Below are 17,689 nucleotides of genomic sequence, written 5' to 3'. Positions count from 1 at the left end.
ATTTTCTGACCACTTTGGCAATGTGATTATCAAAGGAGAGACTACTGTCCACCTGTGTCCCAAGCACTCATCACACTTTTGGTGTTAAGTAGACTACTACCTATGTGGTAGTTCATGGGTACAGAATTTTTACCAGAGGGGATGACAATGCACTTTTTGGCATTGAGCTTGAGACCATGTCTTTGACACCAGGCATCTGTCTCAGTGAGGCCTTTTTGTAGGATGTCCACATTGTTAGGAGCTTCAATTATGGCTCCTAGTTTGCAGTCATCTGCAAATTTAGTTAACCAAAGACCTTCTGTGTTAGCCTGTACATCAGAGAAGTAGATACCAAACAGGAGAGGACCCAGGACTGAACCCTGTGGTACTCCACTTGTCACTGGTCTGAAGTCTGATTTGGAGTCTGCTACTTTCACAGTGTGGGTTCTTTCAGTAAGCCAGTTGGCAACCCATCTTGTGACATAGGGATTTATACCTAGTTTAGTGAGTTTATCTATAATTCCAGAGTCGGGGATGGTGTCGAACGCCTTGGTGAGATCTAGATAGGCTGTGTGAACCACCTTACCCTCATCCATGGCCTTGGTGACTACTTCAAAGAAGCTTATCAGGTTTAGGAGACATGATCTGCCTTTTACAAACCCAAACTGTGTGGGGTCCAGGGTTTGGAGATCTCCAATGTCTTTTTTTATGAGTTCCATGATGATACGTTCCATGGCCTTGCAGACAAGGCTCATCAGGCTAATGGGGCGGTAGTTCCCAGGGTCTGTTGTGACCCCCCCTTTGTGGAGTGGGATAACTGTCGTGGTGCACCATTCAATGGGCACAAAGCCTGAGGTGAGGCTATGATTGAACATGGTACTTAGGTGGGGTGCCAGTTCATTCTGTAGTTCATGTAGAAGGCAGCCTGGGATGTTGTCAGGTCCCATGGATGCTGTGTTCTTGGCTTTGGAGAGTGAAGTTTTTACCTGTGCAGCCATAATTACAGGAACTTTGCATTCTTCCGGTATAAAGATGGGCCCTTTAGGGGGTGAGAGGGGGGTAAAGTTAGTACTGAACCTATCTGCCAGGATGTTGGCAATATCAGTTGGTTCTGTATATTTAGTGTCATTGTGCTGTAACTCAGAGCAGATCCATGTTGCCATTGAAATTTTTAACATAGCTATAGAATGCTTTGTGGTTGTCTTTAGAATCAGTGGCAATTTTGTTTTCATAACTAGCTTTGGAGGATTTTATGAGGGATCTCAGCTTCTTACTGAGGCTGACCAAGGAGTTCCACCAATCGTGGGATTTTACTCTTTTTTGCAACAGTTTCTTTCTTCTGTTGTAGAGTTTGTTTATGGCAGAAGACCACCAGATTGGCTTCCTTTTTTGGAGGATAGAATCTTGGTTCTGCTAGGGATAGCACAATCCATGCACTCGTGTAAGTGCTTATAAAGTGCATTTGTGTAGAATTCAGTCATGCCTCTATTGTCCATCTGCATAGGTGTCATGAAGTTTGCCACTTCTGTCTTAAGAAGCATGAAGTTGGCTTTGGAGAAATTTTTTACGGTTGTTTTCCTAATGGGGGGTGGGAGCGGGATGTGGATGTCTAGGGTGATTAGCTTGTGGTCGGATCTGACCAACGAGGAGCTGACCTCTGGTGTGGAACACCGGTCACCCATGCTGGTGATGACCAGGTCTAGGATATTGCTGCCTTTGGTAGGGGTGTGGATAAGTTGATCCAAAGCGTTGGAGTCGATGATTTCCAGAAAACATTGAGCAAAAGAGTTGGTACATGAGTAGTTTTCACAGTTAATGGTAGGGTAGTTGAAATCACCTATTATTAGAGTGTTGGGTTGTACCTTAATATTTTCCAGTGTATCAAGAAAAGAGGAGTGGGAATCCTGGGGCATGGTGGGGGGTCTATAGCAAGCTACAATCTGGATTGCGGTTTTGCTCAGAGTTAGTTGAACTTGGATAATCTCGGATGCATTATGCTGCGCAACTAGCTTGGAGGTGTGGATATCCTTAATGAATATGGAAACGCCTCCACCTTTAGTGTTTCAGTCCGGGTTTGGTGGCCAAAAGGTGAGGTATGAATTATAACCTGGTAATGCAGGAGTGCTCTCTGGAGCTATTAACCAGGTCTCTGTCACTGCACAGATGTCAATGTTCTCCATTTTAAGGAGTGCCTCGAGTGAGTGCATTTTGAAGTTTAGACTTCTAGCATTGAGAAGCATTACCCTCAGATTTTGCTTGCTTGTACCTGTTACGGTGGTGAATTTGTCATTTGAACCTTGCCTAAAAAAGGCACTATAGGGGTGGCAAGAGCCTTTGCCAGTATCCGGAATCCCAAGGGCGACAGGTGCAGGCCATCTCTGGCAAAGTAGCGTGGTCTGTCGATCATGTCATCCCAGGCAGACAGATACTGGATTCCCTTAGAATGACACCAGAAGCTTAGCCAATTGTTAAAGTCAATCATTGTGGTGTCATTCTGGGTGATGGCAGGATGCTACTCAGGGCTAGGGTCATACCAGCCTGGGCTACAAGATCAGAGAGCCATGTCTCTTTTCATGTAGTCCAGGGAGGTACATCTCAGGTCATTCACACCAACATGGACAATGACAGAGTCATATTTGTACTTGTTGTGGAGTGACCTGAGTGCGTGCGTTATGTGGTGGATCCTGGCACCTGACAGTAACTTTTTCCTTGTTTAGCCTGGTGAGTGGAACATCAGTGTGCCTGACTATAGAGTCACCTATGACTAGAGTGTTGGGTACATTATGCCTTATGGGCTGTAGTTGAGTGGCACACTGAGTATGTTGACTATGTGTCATTTGGGTTGTGTTGGGGGTGGAGGTTGCTTGCATTTCCGCTTTGGAGGTCTCTGTTGTTTGGGAAGATTAGTACAGAGAGCCTCCGCAAATGTAGGTGTGTGTTTTGTGGTTCTGTGTGTGTGTGTTTTGGTGGTGTAGGTTTTGAGGGACTATGTGATGAGTGTGGTGCGGTGCAAGTGTGTACCTTCTCCTCTTGACTGTCTAGGCCTGTCTTTGGTAAAGAGAGCTTTGCTTCCAGTTTGGCTATATAAGTGCATCTCTCACAGGTTGTAGTGTTGGGTGGTAGGAGGAGAGGGTTGTCTGTGTACATGAGGCAATTGCTGCATTGTCTCAAGATGCCCAGATTCATCAGGTAGACAGGAGAAAACACCAGGAGCTGACCTTTAGACATGCCTGAATAGGTGCTTATTTATTAAGTACTAAAAACTGTTTTCCTCTAGACAAGTGAGGAATGTTGAGTGCTGTAGTAATTTGTAACTTATTTAGTGCTTACAATGAGTTCTGAACAAGTGCTGAGATAAAAGAAACAGATGAGTGCTAAAACTAAAAAGCTGGCTAGTTGCAAGGGAAATTTTGAAGAACAGACTTTATGAACCCAGGAATAGTTTAACCCCAGTTAAGTGGGGGGAGGGCTTAGGAGCTCACAAACAGTCCTGGACACAGCAAATCCATATCTGTCCTGCCACAGGAAAGGGGGGAAGCAAGCTTAGATTTTTTTTTTCAGTAAAGTGGAAATGGAGAAAGCTGGAACAGAAGTTAATTCAACGTTAAGAATCTGAGTGGGTTGGCCTTCACAAATGTTCTCTATTAGATTGAGTGAGCTAATGACACTAGACTGGGAGGAGTGTCACAGATCAAATATACAGTATGGGCGGGCAACTGCAAAGCCACCAAGTATAAAAACACACAACACTAGGGAAGGTGAGTGAGTGGGAAAAAAATTACAGTTCCTAACTGTAGCCACTAAATTAAAGTTTTAAACAGATCAAGGAGCAGACTAGAGAATGCTTTTAACAGACAAAAATGCACATAAAGGTTTGGATAGAGCAATCACAAACAGAAAATACAACTCTCAATATGAAAAAGCAGTTTACAGTTAAGTAATGTTAAAACAGTTTTAAAACAGTACATAAATGCAGTGAAACAATAAAAAAAGCTTTATAACAGTGCAAAAATATAGTAGATCAACTATATAGCACAATTATAAGCGTTTCAGAAGTGCAATTCAGTGACATAAGTGTAAGAAATAACTTAGCCTGCTCTTGGAATCTTAAGGAATTTCCACTTATGCAATGCAATCCAGAGCCTGACAATATAAGCAGAGCCTTTATAAGACACAGGGTTTATATAGCAGTAAGAATGGAAGAGTTGGGAAGATCAGATTACTCCTCAGCCCCTTCTGTATTTAAACACTACAACAGAGTTTTTTAAATTTACACACGTATGGCATAATGAGGAGATTATTTTTTTGGATATAACTGTCAAAAAACAAGTCAAGGTTTATGTAGTAACATTTATAGAAAGGAATCATATTCCAACTCATTACTACACTTTGATAGTTGTCACCCCTATCACCAAAGGAAAGGCATTATTAAGGGCCAAATTGTGAGAACATCTAGACTGGTCAGTGACAACTCAACTTTTAAAAATGAATTATACAAGTTAATAGGAATGTTCTTGGACAGGGGGTACCCGCTTACATTATTATTAAACATCAAAAGAGAGATTATGAGAAAAAGGGAAACCAGTTACATCCTCATTATATGGAACACGGCACCTATCACAAAGCGTGATAATAACTTAGAAAAGTTAGGTGCCAACCTTATACTTAAATATAATGATAGAGCTCAGGAATTGGTGGCAAGTTTGAGAAATGCCTGGAAGTTTTGTCTTAGTGACATTAAGTTATTTTAGGACCTGAACCATCAATAGTTTATAGTAGAGGGAACAACATAAAGGGTATACTTGAAAGAGAAATCAATACTGGAAGAAAATCTTGTATGAAGAAATGTGCCATGTGTAAATATTGTAGATATATAAGTGAGGGACCATACTTATGTGTTTATGGTTTTAAATATACAATTCCATGCCCAGTGATATGTAATTGTAACACCAAAAATATTGTTTATGTTGCTTCATGCATTTCATGTGATGGATTTTATGTGGGTAAAACCATTAGGAGGCTGCGTGACAGAATTTCAGAACATCTGAAATGAATTAATAGAAAGGATGAACATAATGTATTTGCTGAATGAATACATAATGAATTTACTGTATTTGTGTTTCTTCCTACTTTATTTTGCTTTTGCGTCATCTTAAAAGTACTCAGTTGTATTTATTACTGCTTGGTTTAACTCATTCTAAGCCTTTTAGTTTAAGCACTTGGGCTTCAGACCAGGTGTTTTACATTAAGAAGGTTTGTGGTCTGCACTGTAGTGGCAGAACAGGTAGCTTACATCCTTCTAAGTTAGGAACTGCTGATTGACGGCTCAGTATCTGTTATTCTAAAAGTGTATTAATTCTGGTTTAAGCACTTGGGCTTTAGGCCAGTTATTTTACATTAAGAGGATTCGTGGTCTGCACTCTTGTGGGAGGAGAGGCTGGACTCTGCCCTTCTGAGCTGGGAATTTCTGGATAAAGGCTTATAGTGCCTGCATATTTGAACTGCTTCTTACTGAAATTGGTACACCTTGTTTGCTGTAGCATAGACTAGATCCAGGCCTGCTGAATCTAGCTTTGTTTGTATAACTTGAGCACTAATCCAGGCATTCTTTAAAGTATTCAATTGTATTTATTACTGCTTGGTAGTAACTTGATTAAAGTGTAGCTATCATTCTAAGTCTTTTGGATTAAGCACTTGGGCTTCAGACCAGCTGTTTTACATTAGGAAGGTTTGTGGCCTGCACTGTGGTGGCAGGACAGGTAGCTTACATCCTTCTAAGTTGGGAACTGCTGATTGAGGGCTCAGTGTCTGTTATTCTAAAAGCGTATTAGTTCTGGTTTAAGCACTTGGGCTTCAGGCCAGTTATTTTACATTAAGAAGGTTCGTGGTCTGCACTCTTGTGGGAGGAGAGGCTAGACTCTGCCCTTCTGAGCTGGGAATTTCTGGTTAAAGGCTTATAGTGCCTGCATATTTGAACTGTTTCTTACTGAAATTGGTACACTTTGTTTGCTGTAGCATAGACTAGATCCAGGCCTGCTGAATCTAGTTTTGTTTGTATGCTTGTTGTTTGTTTGCTTGTTATTTCCCTGAAATGCTAATTCCACCTAAAACACGGCTTTTCAGTGCTTCCGTGGATCCCTAGTGATATCCGCATTGCTTACTGCACTTATTTCCTTGTTTCACTTGAAGAAAGTTACTGTTTGCTGTTTTTGCATTTAAGTTACCTGTAACACATTGCATTTAAGTTACCTGGCACTTGCTCACTAAGTCAGCACTAAATAATTAAAAGCACTACACCCTCACAAACTCCCCTTGAGTACCTTGTTCCCCATTGGCCCTTTTCTTCAATTATAAAGGAATTCCCAATACTATTCTAGCATGTACCTTGTTCCCCATTGGCCCTTTTCTTCAATTATAAAGGAATTCCCAATACTATTCTAGCATGTCCAAAGGTCAGTTGTCAATCTCCTCTCCGGTCCAGCTGGTGAATCTGGGAATCTTGAGGCAATGTTACAACTGCCTCATGTACACAGACAACCCCTCTCCTCCTCCCAACAAATTCCAACACATGTGAGAGATGCAACCATATAGCCAAACTGGAGGCTAAGCTCTCTCAACTCAGTACTGGCATAACCAGTCAGGACGAGAAGGAAACCACACTCACTACAATTCCAGTCTCACATAGACCTACCACGACAGAAAACCAAACACATAAACACACAAAAACATACTCGGAGGCTCTAAATAAAAATCTGCCTAAGCAGCAAAGACCTCCAAAGCAGAAACCCAAGCAACCGCTACCCCAAAACAAAACACGTGCAACACATAGCTCACAAAGCCAGTGTGCCAAACAGTCACAGCCCTTAAGGCTAAACAACACACCTGATACACTTGCAATAGGTGACTCTATCGTCAGGCACACTGACATCCTGCTCACCAGGCTGAACAAGGAGAAGGTCACGGTGAGCTGCCTGTCGGGCGCTAGGATCTACCACATAACACAAGCACTCAGGTCACTCCAAGGCAAGTACAAATATGACTCAGTCATTGTCCATGCTGGTGTGAATGACCTGAGACGTACCTCCCTAGACTACATAAAAAGAGACATAGAGGAGCTCTCTGAGCCTGTAGCCCAGGCCGGTATGACCCTGACCTTGAGTAGCATCTTACCCTCACCAAGAATGATGCCACAATATGAAGACAAGATGATCAATTTCAACAATTGGCTTAAGTACTGGTGTCATTCAAAGGGGAACCAATGCCTGTCTGCCTGGGATGACATGCTCGACAAGCCACGATGCTTCACTAGGGACGGCTTGCACCTGTCACCCCTGGGCTTCCGGATATTGGCAAAGGCTCTTGCTACCCCTATAGTGCCTTTTTTAGGCAAGGCTCAAAAGACAAACCCACCTCCATAGGTATCACAAGGGATAAGAAACTAAGAGTAATGCTACTCAATGCCAGAAGTCTAAACCTCAAGATGCACACACTCGAAACTCTCCTTAGCATGGAGAACATCGATATCTGTGCAGTAACAGAAACCTGGTTCAAGGGTCCCGAGAGCACCCCAGCACTACCAGGTTATACCTCATACCATGCTTTTTGGCCCCAAAACTTGGACCAAACCACAAAAGGAGGGGGAGTATCAATATTCGTCAAAGATACCCACACCTCCAGGTTGGTGGCACAGCACGAAGCATCAGAGACTATCCATGTGCAACTAACAGTGGGTAAAACTGCCTTCCAGTTTAGAGCCTGCTACAGACCACCCTCCCAAACCCAGGAACCCCACTTGGCCTTCCTAAGAATACTGGAAAATATGAAGGTCTCTCCAAACACCATTATATTGGGTGACTTCAACTACCCAAACATAGACTGGGAGCATTACTCTAGCTCCAACACCCTAGCCCAAAGGTTCCTAGAATTTATAAACTCAAATTCTATGGAACAACTTGTTACCACTCCCACAAGAGCGGAAAACATACTGGACCTGATGACCAACATGGGGACTCTATGTTCTAGACCAAAAGTGTATCCCTCACTGGTAAGATCAGACCATAAACTAATCTCACTGGATATTCACATCCCGACCCCACCACCTGCCCAGAAAACCACAGTGAAAAACTTCTCTAAAGCAACTTTCACACTCCTCAAGACCGAGGTGGAATGCCCCCGGGCCTGTGGAAAATACGGCCCAGACCGCAGAATCCTTTATAAATGCATTCTATGAACACGTTCAGGAATGCATGGATCATGCAATCCCAAATAAAACCAAGACCCAATCCTCCAAAGGCAGACGGCCTGTCTGGTGGACCCCAGCCATAAAAAAACTATACAATAGAAGGAGGAAGCTACTACATGATAGAGCAAAATCCCAAAAAAGGAAGGCATCTCTGATCAGTATTAGCAAAAAACTACGGGAACTCATAAAATCATCTAAGGCCAGCTTCAAGAGAAAAATTGCACAGGACACTAAGGATAATCACAAGGCTTTCTTTAGTTATTTTAGGAACCTGGGTGGGACTTCCCAGACATGTTCAGAATTAGTCCAAAATGACAAAAAATACACCGAACCCACAGACATTGCCAACATCCTAGCTGACAGGTTCAGCGCAAACATCTCCCCCCCCCTTCCCCACCAAAAGGGCAAGTATCTATCTCAGCAGAGTGCTGCCCCCTGACATCTCAGATGCTCAGGTAAGAGCCGCCCTCTCCAAAGCAAAAAACACAGCATCAATGGGACCAGACGGTGTCCTGGGCTGCGTCCTACATGAACTCCAAGAAGAGCTAAACCCAAACACAAAACTACTGTTCAATCTCAGCCTTACTACAGGATATGTACCCAAAGAGTGGTGTACAGCAACAGTGGTCCCTCTCCACAAAGGTGGTGCCTCAATGGATCCTGGAAACTATCGCCCCATAAGCCTGACTAGCTTGGTCTGCAAAGCTATGGAAAGGATCATCATGGACCTCATAAATAAAGATATTGGGGACCTACAGACACTGGATCCTACCCAGTTCAGCTTTGTTAAGGGCAGATCCTGCCTCTTAAACCTGGTCGATTTCTTTGAAAGAGTCACCAAGGCCATTGACGAGGGGAAAGTGGTCCACACAGCCTAACTGGACCTCACAAAAGCCTTTGATACAATAACCCACTTGGCATTATAGATAAGCTCACCAGCTTAAATATAAACCCCTATGTCACTAGATGGGTTGCAAACTGACTCAAGGACAGAACCCACATGGTTAGAATTGCTGGAGCCATGTCAGACTCCAAACCAGTTACAAGTGGCATCCCACAAGGTTCAGTCCTGGGACCTCTCTTGTTTGGTATATATTTCTCGGAGGTACAGGCCAACACGGAAGGACTGTGGCTGACAAAGTTCGCAGATGACTGCAAACTGGGCGCCATAATCAACTCTCCAGCCGACGCAAGCATCCTCCAAAAGGGCCTCATAGAAACAGACATCGGGTGCCAGAGCCATGGCCTCAAGCTAAATGCCAAAAAGTGTATAGTCATTCTCTTTGGCAAAAACAAAGTGCCCACAAATTACCACATAGGTGGTAATCCATTAAGTACAGAAGAAGTAATTAGGGACCTGGGGACCCAAGTTAATAGCAATCTCTCATTTGACAACCACGTGGCCAAAGTGGTTAGAAAAACATTTTATATAACCAACCTAATCATGAAGGGATTCACGTCTAGATCAGGGGAGATCATCATGCCTCTTTACTCATCCCTCATCAGGCCCATAATGGAGTACAATGCCCCTTTTGGGATGTACCTTACCAGACACCTGCAGCAACTGGAAAGACCCCAAAAGTACCTCACCAAGAGGATCAAAGGAGTCAAACAGATACCATATGCTGCCCGGTTAAAGAAACTCCAGCTCTACTCAGTGGCATACCGCCTGCTCAGAGGCGATCTGTGCCTGACGTATAAAGCCATGTCCAACCCGGAATGAATGGACATGCTGCACCTCAGAAAATCCAAATCCCATTGAGCTATGCGCTCGAGAGACTTGAACCTCAGCACTGAAATAAATAGGACATGCTGGAGGGACAGATTCATAACCCAGAGGCTCCCTTCAGTCTGGAATAAAATCCCTGTCCAGGTTAGGCAGAGTCCCTCACTGACTCTCTTCAAGAGGAATCTTGATGAGTGGATGGGAGATCGTAGGTTTACCCCGGGTATCACTTCTGTGTCAATGTTAGACAGAGGCACAGTATACTAACCTCGAAAAAGGGCATAGCAAAATTAATTTAAAATGGGTGGCAAAAGCCAAACACACTCTTGCTAGGCTTATAAATGCCCTAGGGCAGATAGCCTAGTATGAACCTATGAACCTATAATACACTTTTTTTAAATTCAAAAATGTGTAAGAATTTTAAGAAGTTGACATTCTTTATTATAGGCCGGGTAACCATGGGTGAAAGGGGTTGTGATATCAACAACAAGGTTGGAGCTCTAGAGACAACCTAGCAATTACGATTAAATGCCCTGAAGTTGCTTGGCTTAAATGATGCTATTGCTCTGATGCCTGTTTTAAAATTAAAGTCAAATCAAGTGTAACTGAAAAATATATTATTTTAACAGTTATTATGATGAATAGAGTTTGGTAAACACCAGTAGGTTTAAAATGTTAATGAAAGACACTTTTTAGTGTAACCATGTAGATGTACTACAAGTTAAGGGTTACAATAGTAGTAATAAGTTGAACATCTTGCCTATTAATTTGTATGTTTTTTAAAATAACATGACTGTTTCAAGGCAGTTTTAACTTTGATATGAACAAAAATTTTCTTCTAACATTATAGTGTTTTAGCTTTTAAATTTTAGGTGTAGGAAAGGGGAAAATACATGAACTGAGCTTTGAATTGAGCTTATTATTGAAGTTAGTTAAATCATTGGGTTAAGTGGTGATGTAACCAATTAAGTAAGTAAAGGTTTGTATACAATCAACTGTGGATGTTAAACCAAATAACACTGAAGAAGCCAGTGGTTTGTAGCCTGGTGAAAGCGCTTAGTCGTTTGTTATTTCTGTGTTTGTTGGCGTATTAAAAGTGGAAGACCATTGATTTTTTCTCTGGTGACTGTTTTTTTTATTATTTTTATGTTTACAAGTTTGCTGTTTCTGTTTGGAGTATCTTACTATGTAAAGTATCTTTATTTATCCAATTAGGCCAGATGGTTCACTTTGCTTCATTTAAAATCATGGAATTACCCCACAGTCTAGAGGCCTGCAATACTACAGAACTATAAGTCTTAGAAGGCCTTCTGTTACATACATTGCTCTCAAACCAGCATTCTAAGACCCCCATGTCCCAAACTTTGCTAGGCCGATCAGAGGCTAAACTTCCCTTGTGATTAATGATATTCCACAACTATATTGTAAACCACAGGGGCTTACATTACAGGCTCAGGCTAACATACTGCCACCCCACAAGTGATATGGCATACCTACGGATATTAGGAATCACTAGACCATCTCAGGAGGATTGGGCATATGCTTTGTTCATAGGTCCATAGGTGTTTCCTAGGCTAACAACCATAAGGGCCTTTTTAAGCCTAAGCCTGCATCCCAAATCTCTGACAAGTTCTGATAACCCTTGATAAATGTAAGCAGGGGCTTGGGAGATTAAATATTTACAAGCAGGGGCCTGGGAGATGAACCATTTACAGGTTGCCTGTTTCCATTAGAGACATAGGTGCCAAACCAGGGATGAATTTCCTGTTCCTCATCCAATTGCCCAAGTTGCACTTGCATTGGGTTAGGGAGGAACTCTGCTTCCCATGGATGGGGAGCCTGTTCCAGAGACAAGGTAGTCTCTGGAATACATACCCATTTCTCCATCAGGTTGTATTTATGTCACAGGCAAGGTGTAAGTCTTTAGAATGGGTAATTCTGGTGCTGTTTATGCTATGGATATGAGGAGGCCCATCAGAATGGGGTCTGACAATGCTCTGTATGCCAGGCATAGATCTCCCATCAAAAGCCTGTAGGAGATGGAATACAGGAATAGGACCTTGAGGTGGCCTTCATAGGACATTTTAGTTACATCCTGTATTCTTTTAGTGAGGATCCTCTTGAGTCAGTCTGTATAGTACATTAACATTAACCAAGAAGAAGTAACGGTGTGCGTCCATGCAGGTTAGCAGAACTAAGAACACAAAAAGCAAGCTCACGTAGAATATAACCCTGGTTGGTTCACCCGAACCAAATTCCATTCAAAGGTCTTAACACAAATAAATATTTCCATCCACAGAAATAAGATATCCAAAATGCTTTTTATCCCAAAAGTTCCTGTAAAAAGCCAATAAAAGACAACAACAAGGCAAGTACATCAGAGGTGTAGTGCTTTCATCCTATAAGTTCAGGACATCATCAGAATCTCATTTTCAAGTACAAAATCAGTTTAAATATAATTAGTTGTAAATTTAAAAGTGTCATATGATCACACTCACCCTATAACATTCCAGAAACCAGACAAAGATGGGGTATGGTTTTAGTATACAGAACAGACTACACTAGTAACATTTTCAGTACATTATTTGATACTGATATTTACACAGCAGTATCAAAAATGAAATTTACATAGCAAATAAGAAAATAGACTTGCTTTAGAAGATTGTATTATGTAGGGTATTACTTCTGTTAACACTTACAATTTCTTGGTGTTAAAAAAAATCCTTGTTGCCTTCCCTATTTGGGATTCCTAAAGTATACAAAAATAAATTAGAGTCATCTTACAGTGTAATAGTCTCAGCTCGAGGTTCAAAAACATACCCATTAGCGGTTTATATTGACAGAACCTTGAAAAAATGTGTTAAAGAAATCCTTGACATTCTGAGAGACTCTTGGGACTTTTTAACAAAAATTAAACAAACATTCTATCAGAAAATGAAATGTTTTTTAATAGCAGATGTTTTAGATTTATTTATCACTATACCCCACCAACAGGGGTTAGAATACTTTCCCACAGCATTGTTGGAACTAACAGACTTAGACTTCAGATCCATTCTATTGTTAACTGATCTAACAGAGATAGTATTATACAATAACTATGCCTTCTTTGAAGGTGATTATTTCCAACAGCTCAAGGGTGTGGCAATGGACACAGCCTGCACCCATTTCTACACAAATTTAGTCATGTACATATGCGAGAAGAATTACATATTAGACTCTACATATAAATCTAATTTTTAAATATATTTAAGATTCCTGGACAATATATATTTATCATTTGGAATCAAGAGGAAAACTCCATAGCTGAAATTATTGAATATATCATTCAGACGTCTGACTTTTTGAAATTCACTTATTACTCAAATAGTGACAAAATGAACTTCCTAGATGTTACTATAATGAAGAATAAATCCAACCAAAGTTTATAGAAAGGAAACCTTTTCCAGCATGTAACTTCACTACAACAGTTGCCACCTCCGTCATTGTAAGAAAAACATATATAAAAGCCAGATAGCAGGAACAGCAAGAATGTGTTCCGATAGAAAATTATACCAGGAAGCATACCTCTCAACCTCTATTAGAGCAAAAAATCTGGACAAAGCCTAAAATGATGGGGGACAAGTAGGGACAGATTTTAAATATTGCTCTTACAAACTTAGAAAGTTGATAGAATAGTAGGTTTTGCATTAGCATGAATTTTATGAAGAATTTGGAGTCTTAAACTCAAATGCTTGTCATTATTTAATGACTTCAATCCTCAGCTATTTGCCAGAAAGGTACAGATTTTTAGGAGGAACACACCAAAAATATGAGGCAAAATCTGGGCATTCTACAAAAATCTGTACAGTTGAGAGGTATGCAAGAATTTCATAAGATCACAACAATGTTTATCAGAAGGGAATATCACCCCCAGCATGCTTTAGAAAATAGCAGAAGTTATGAATGGTTGGGGAACCAAATATAGAAACCTGCTGGGGGCAAGGGATAATGTTACAAACAAAATTGGGCAAAATAATGACAATTCTAATTACTTGACTCTAAATTTTAACAATTCCTTAGTAATTAAATAGAACAATAATACCAAATAAGGGATATTATAGAAAAATTTGAACATTCTTAAAATTGACATGGAACTATTCTGAATAGTTGTGGCAAAACCTCTTTTTACTTACAAAACAGGTAAGAACTTGAAATTAATATTTAAGAATGGATTAAGAGGTTTCTGAGGTAGTTCAAATTCAGGAACCCATCCTTGTCAAAGCTCTAGCCTATGACCCTACATATGTAAGGACAATTACATACAATTAGAAACAAATAGAATTAAATTTGCCAAAGGGAACTGTAACACTAAGGGTTTCATCTATATTGCTGTCCCAGCTATAAAAGTTTCTATATAGGAAAACAGAGAGAAGTTTAGAAATCTATGTGCACATTTATGACATCAATATGGGAAACATTAATAATGCATTATATAAACATACTTTAAAATGTAGTAAATACAGGAGGTTTAACTTTGGTATTGTCGAAGCATTGCAAAAAATGATTGGGAGGGATGGGAAACATCCTTGAAATTAAAGAACTATGGTGGCAATTGAAGTTAATGCAGCCAACCCCCAGGGTTAAATGACCATATTTCTATTACTCTGCCTCTAAAATTCTGCACATTAAAATTATCATATCATTTTAAACTAGAATTTCACAATTTTGTGGTATTTTTACACTTTTGAAACACTTTTGAAATGGTTTGATTTTTTTTCATATATTGTTTGGTTTTTATATACTTCCACATCTGTTAATTAGATTGAATAAAAAATTTATAGGATGAGTGTGATAACATGACCCTTTTAAATGTTCAGCTAAATGCATTTAAACTGAATTTGTACTTGAAAATGAGGTCCTGATGATGTCCTGAACTTATAGAATGAAAGTGCTTAACCTCTAATGTACTTAAGCTGTTGTTGTGTTTTATTGTGCTTTTTACAATAACTTTTGGATTAAAAAGCATTTCAGATATCTTATTTCTGTGGTTGGATATCTTTATTTGGGTGAAGACCTTAGAATTGAATTTGGTTTGAGTGAATCGTCCAGGGGATATATACTACGTGAGCCTGTTTTTTTTGTGTGTGGATATGGTTTGTTCCTACTTATATGGTGCTTTTGAATTTGCCATAAAAATCTGAAAAGTTGTTCTGCCATTTATTGAGGGCTTCCCCTTGCAGAGTTAGTGGTTTATGTTTGTCTGCCCCTGCTAACTGCCTTTTTCCCTCTATCCAACCCACAACCCTCTCTCATTAACTTCTCTACTTTCTTTCTTCTTCTCTATACATGAAAAAGTGATCTTTCCCTTACAAAATGACCATTTCCTCCACCTGTCATACTGCATGGTTACTCTTGTAAGTTGCTATCTGCTTGGTGTTCTTCCCTTTCCTAATTTCCTGCCTACTGCATACCCTCCCCATGTATATGATGAGCAGATCCTGCCACCTTGATGTGCAGACCTGGAGTGCTCTATCTGATGGCCACACATCTTATGCCAGACCAGAAAGAGATGCAGATCTATGGTGTTTCACTGCACTCATGGTCACTGATTAACTCAATTGCACTAGTCACCTTTCCTTGTGATATGTGCCATGTCAGATGTGCACCCTATTGTAACACACTGCTGTTCCCTTTAGGCTACAGAACACTGCTTCTTCCAGTAGTGCTCACAATGTTTCACTTATTTTATCTGGTTCTTTGATCCCACTACCAACACTCTCCATTGTATGTCTGATTAGCTATGTGATTCTTCATGCAGTGACCTTTTCAAAAATATCTGTCAAGGAATCCCAGTCTTAATTGCTGTCTACCCCACAATTTCTAAACTTTATTTTATTTTGTTAACATTAATTACTATATTATTGTTCTTAACTCAGAAATTTTAGTCATGTTAGATCTTTTCAAAGGCAGACAAATCATGCTCACTAAAATTTATGTTTCCTGCCTTGAGATCATCTGCATTAATCTTGTAGAAATCACATTTATAAAGAATTAAATCAGGCATGTACAAATTAAATAATTATTGCCCTGAAACCAAACTCTGTGCTAATGCTTAGGATCAAGTCACTATTCAAACTGATAACTTTCAGCTTCTACAGACCAGTATCTATCTTGCTACCACTATGCATCTATGAAATGATTTCTTCCCCTAGTCCGAAGTTCACCAGCTTAATCAGCCAAATACTATTATTTATTGTGTCAAAGGTCTTAGGAAAGCCAATATAAACAACACCCACCTGAAAATGTTGATCAATGGCTGGTAATGACATTTATGTAGAAGCTATGTTACAAGTCACATTTGACCTCTTACTTGTAAGCACGATGTGAGCTGTTAATAAATCTTCTGTCTTTAAGGCATATCTCTCAACTGCTATGATTAAGGTATAGTACTATAATTTTGGCATTTGGATTTAGCTTTGTTCCTACTAGATTTCCTGATGTTCTTCCAAAACTCAGATCTGTTTAATAGTATACAAAGTCTTTCGGCTTTTCCTGGTTAGGGGTCGCCACAGCGGAACTCCGGTCCACTCATGATTGGCAGTGGATTTTTACAGTGCCGAATTGCCAGCCTGATGCCCAACCTTCAAAGAAGGCACACACATTCACACTCGCACCTACCTGCATGTCTTTAGTGTCACTTGACCACAGGGAGAACATGCAGACTCCACACAGAAAGTGCGCCAGCTGAGAATTGAACATGAGAACCTCTTGCTGTAAGGAGACAACGCTAACTGCTGCACCACCACGGCTATCTGTTTAATAGTATATATCTTATTAAATAAGTAAAGTGAGCTTATATAAAGATTTACTATAACTAACTATATATATAGTGGTGTTAAATTTCCTTTTAGGTGTTCGTAAAATGCTGTGAAGTTTTTATTTTTTCTTTTAACACTGTATACCTTCTTATTCTTAAATGGGACTAGAACCCCCATCTTTTGATTTTGGCTGTTTTTAGGAATCTGAAGAAAAGACCTCAACTGTCATTACATTTGAATACCCCATTTTACTCCATCCCCAGGATTTAATAAAGTCCATGAAGGCACAGTGTAGAGCCTACACAGAATGTATCTGTGTACGCTGCCACGGTTCCCCAAGGGAGAGCCGAGGAACATGGATATTGAATCAGTGTAGAGAGAGTTGTAGCGGCTACCCATGGCTGCAGATGAGTGTGAGGATGCCTGTAATGCTCTCCGCCACTGTTGTAATGTTGTGAAGTATGTCAACTGTATAATATCTCATTTTTATGATGTGGTATGATTGTTGTAATCACATTTTTTTTAACTGCATGTTTGTTTGGTGCAGCGGGGAGTGCAGCAATGCCACGCTGTGCTCACAATGGACAGCTGGCACCTGGCAGACATCTAAAAATAGAAACTGTATGTAATTAATTATCATAATAAAGTTTGTATGTTTTTTCTTTAATTTTCTTTTTTTTTTTGTTTGCGTAGTAAGGCGTGGAGCACAGCAGAGCTGAGTGGAAGTCATTCACACATGGCCGACACCTGCCAGACATCTAAAAATAGAAACCAGATGCAATTATTTATTCATTTATAGTTGTGTTTAAGCGTGTTTACGTCATGTGGTGTGGTGCTCAGCAATGCTAACAGGTAGCCTAGTAGTATATGTGAAGGCATACTAGCTTTTATAACATATAACTAGCTACATGGGTAGAGATATGGTCTTATGTGTAGTAGGTTCTG

The sequence above is a fragment of the Protopterus annectens genome, chromosome 16.part0, assembly GCF_019279795.1.
Source record: "Protopterus annectens isolate FY-2018-M chromosome 16.part0, PAN1.0, whole genome shotgun sequence".
Taxonomy (NCBI): domain Eukaryota; kingdom Metazoa; phylum Chordata; order Ceratodontiformes; family Protopteridae; genus Protopterus; species Protopterus annectens.
Note: the sequence above shows the minus strand (reverse complement) of the source record.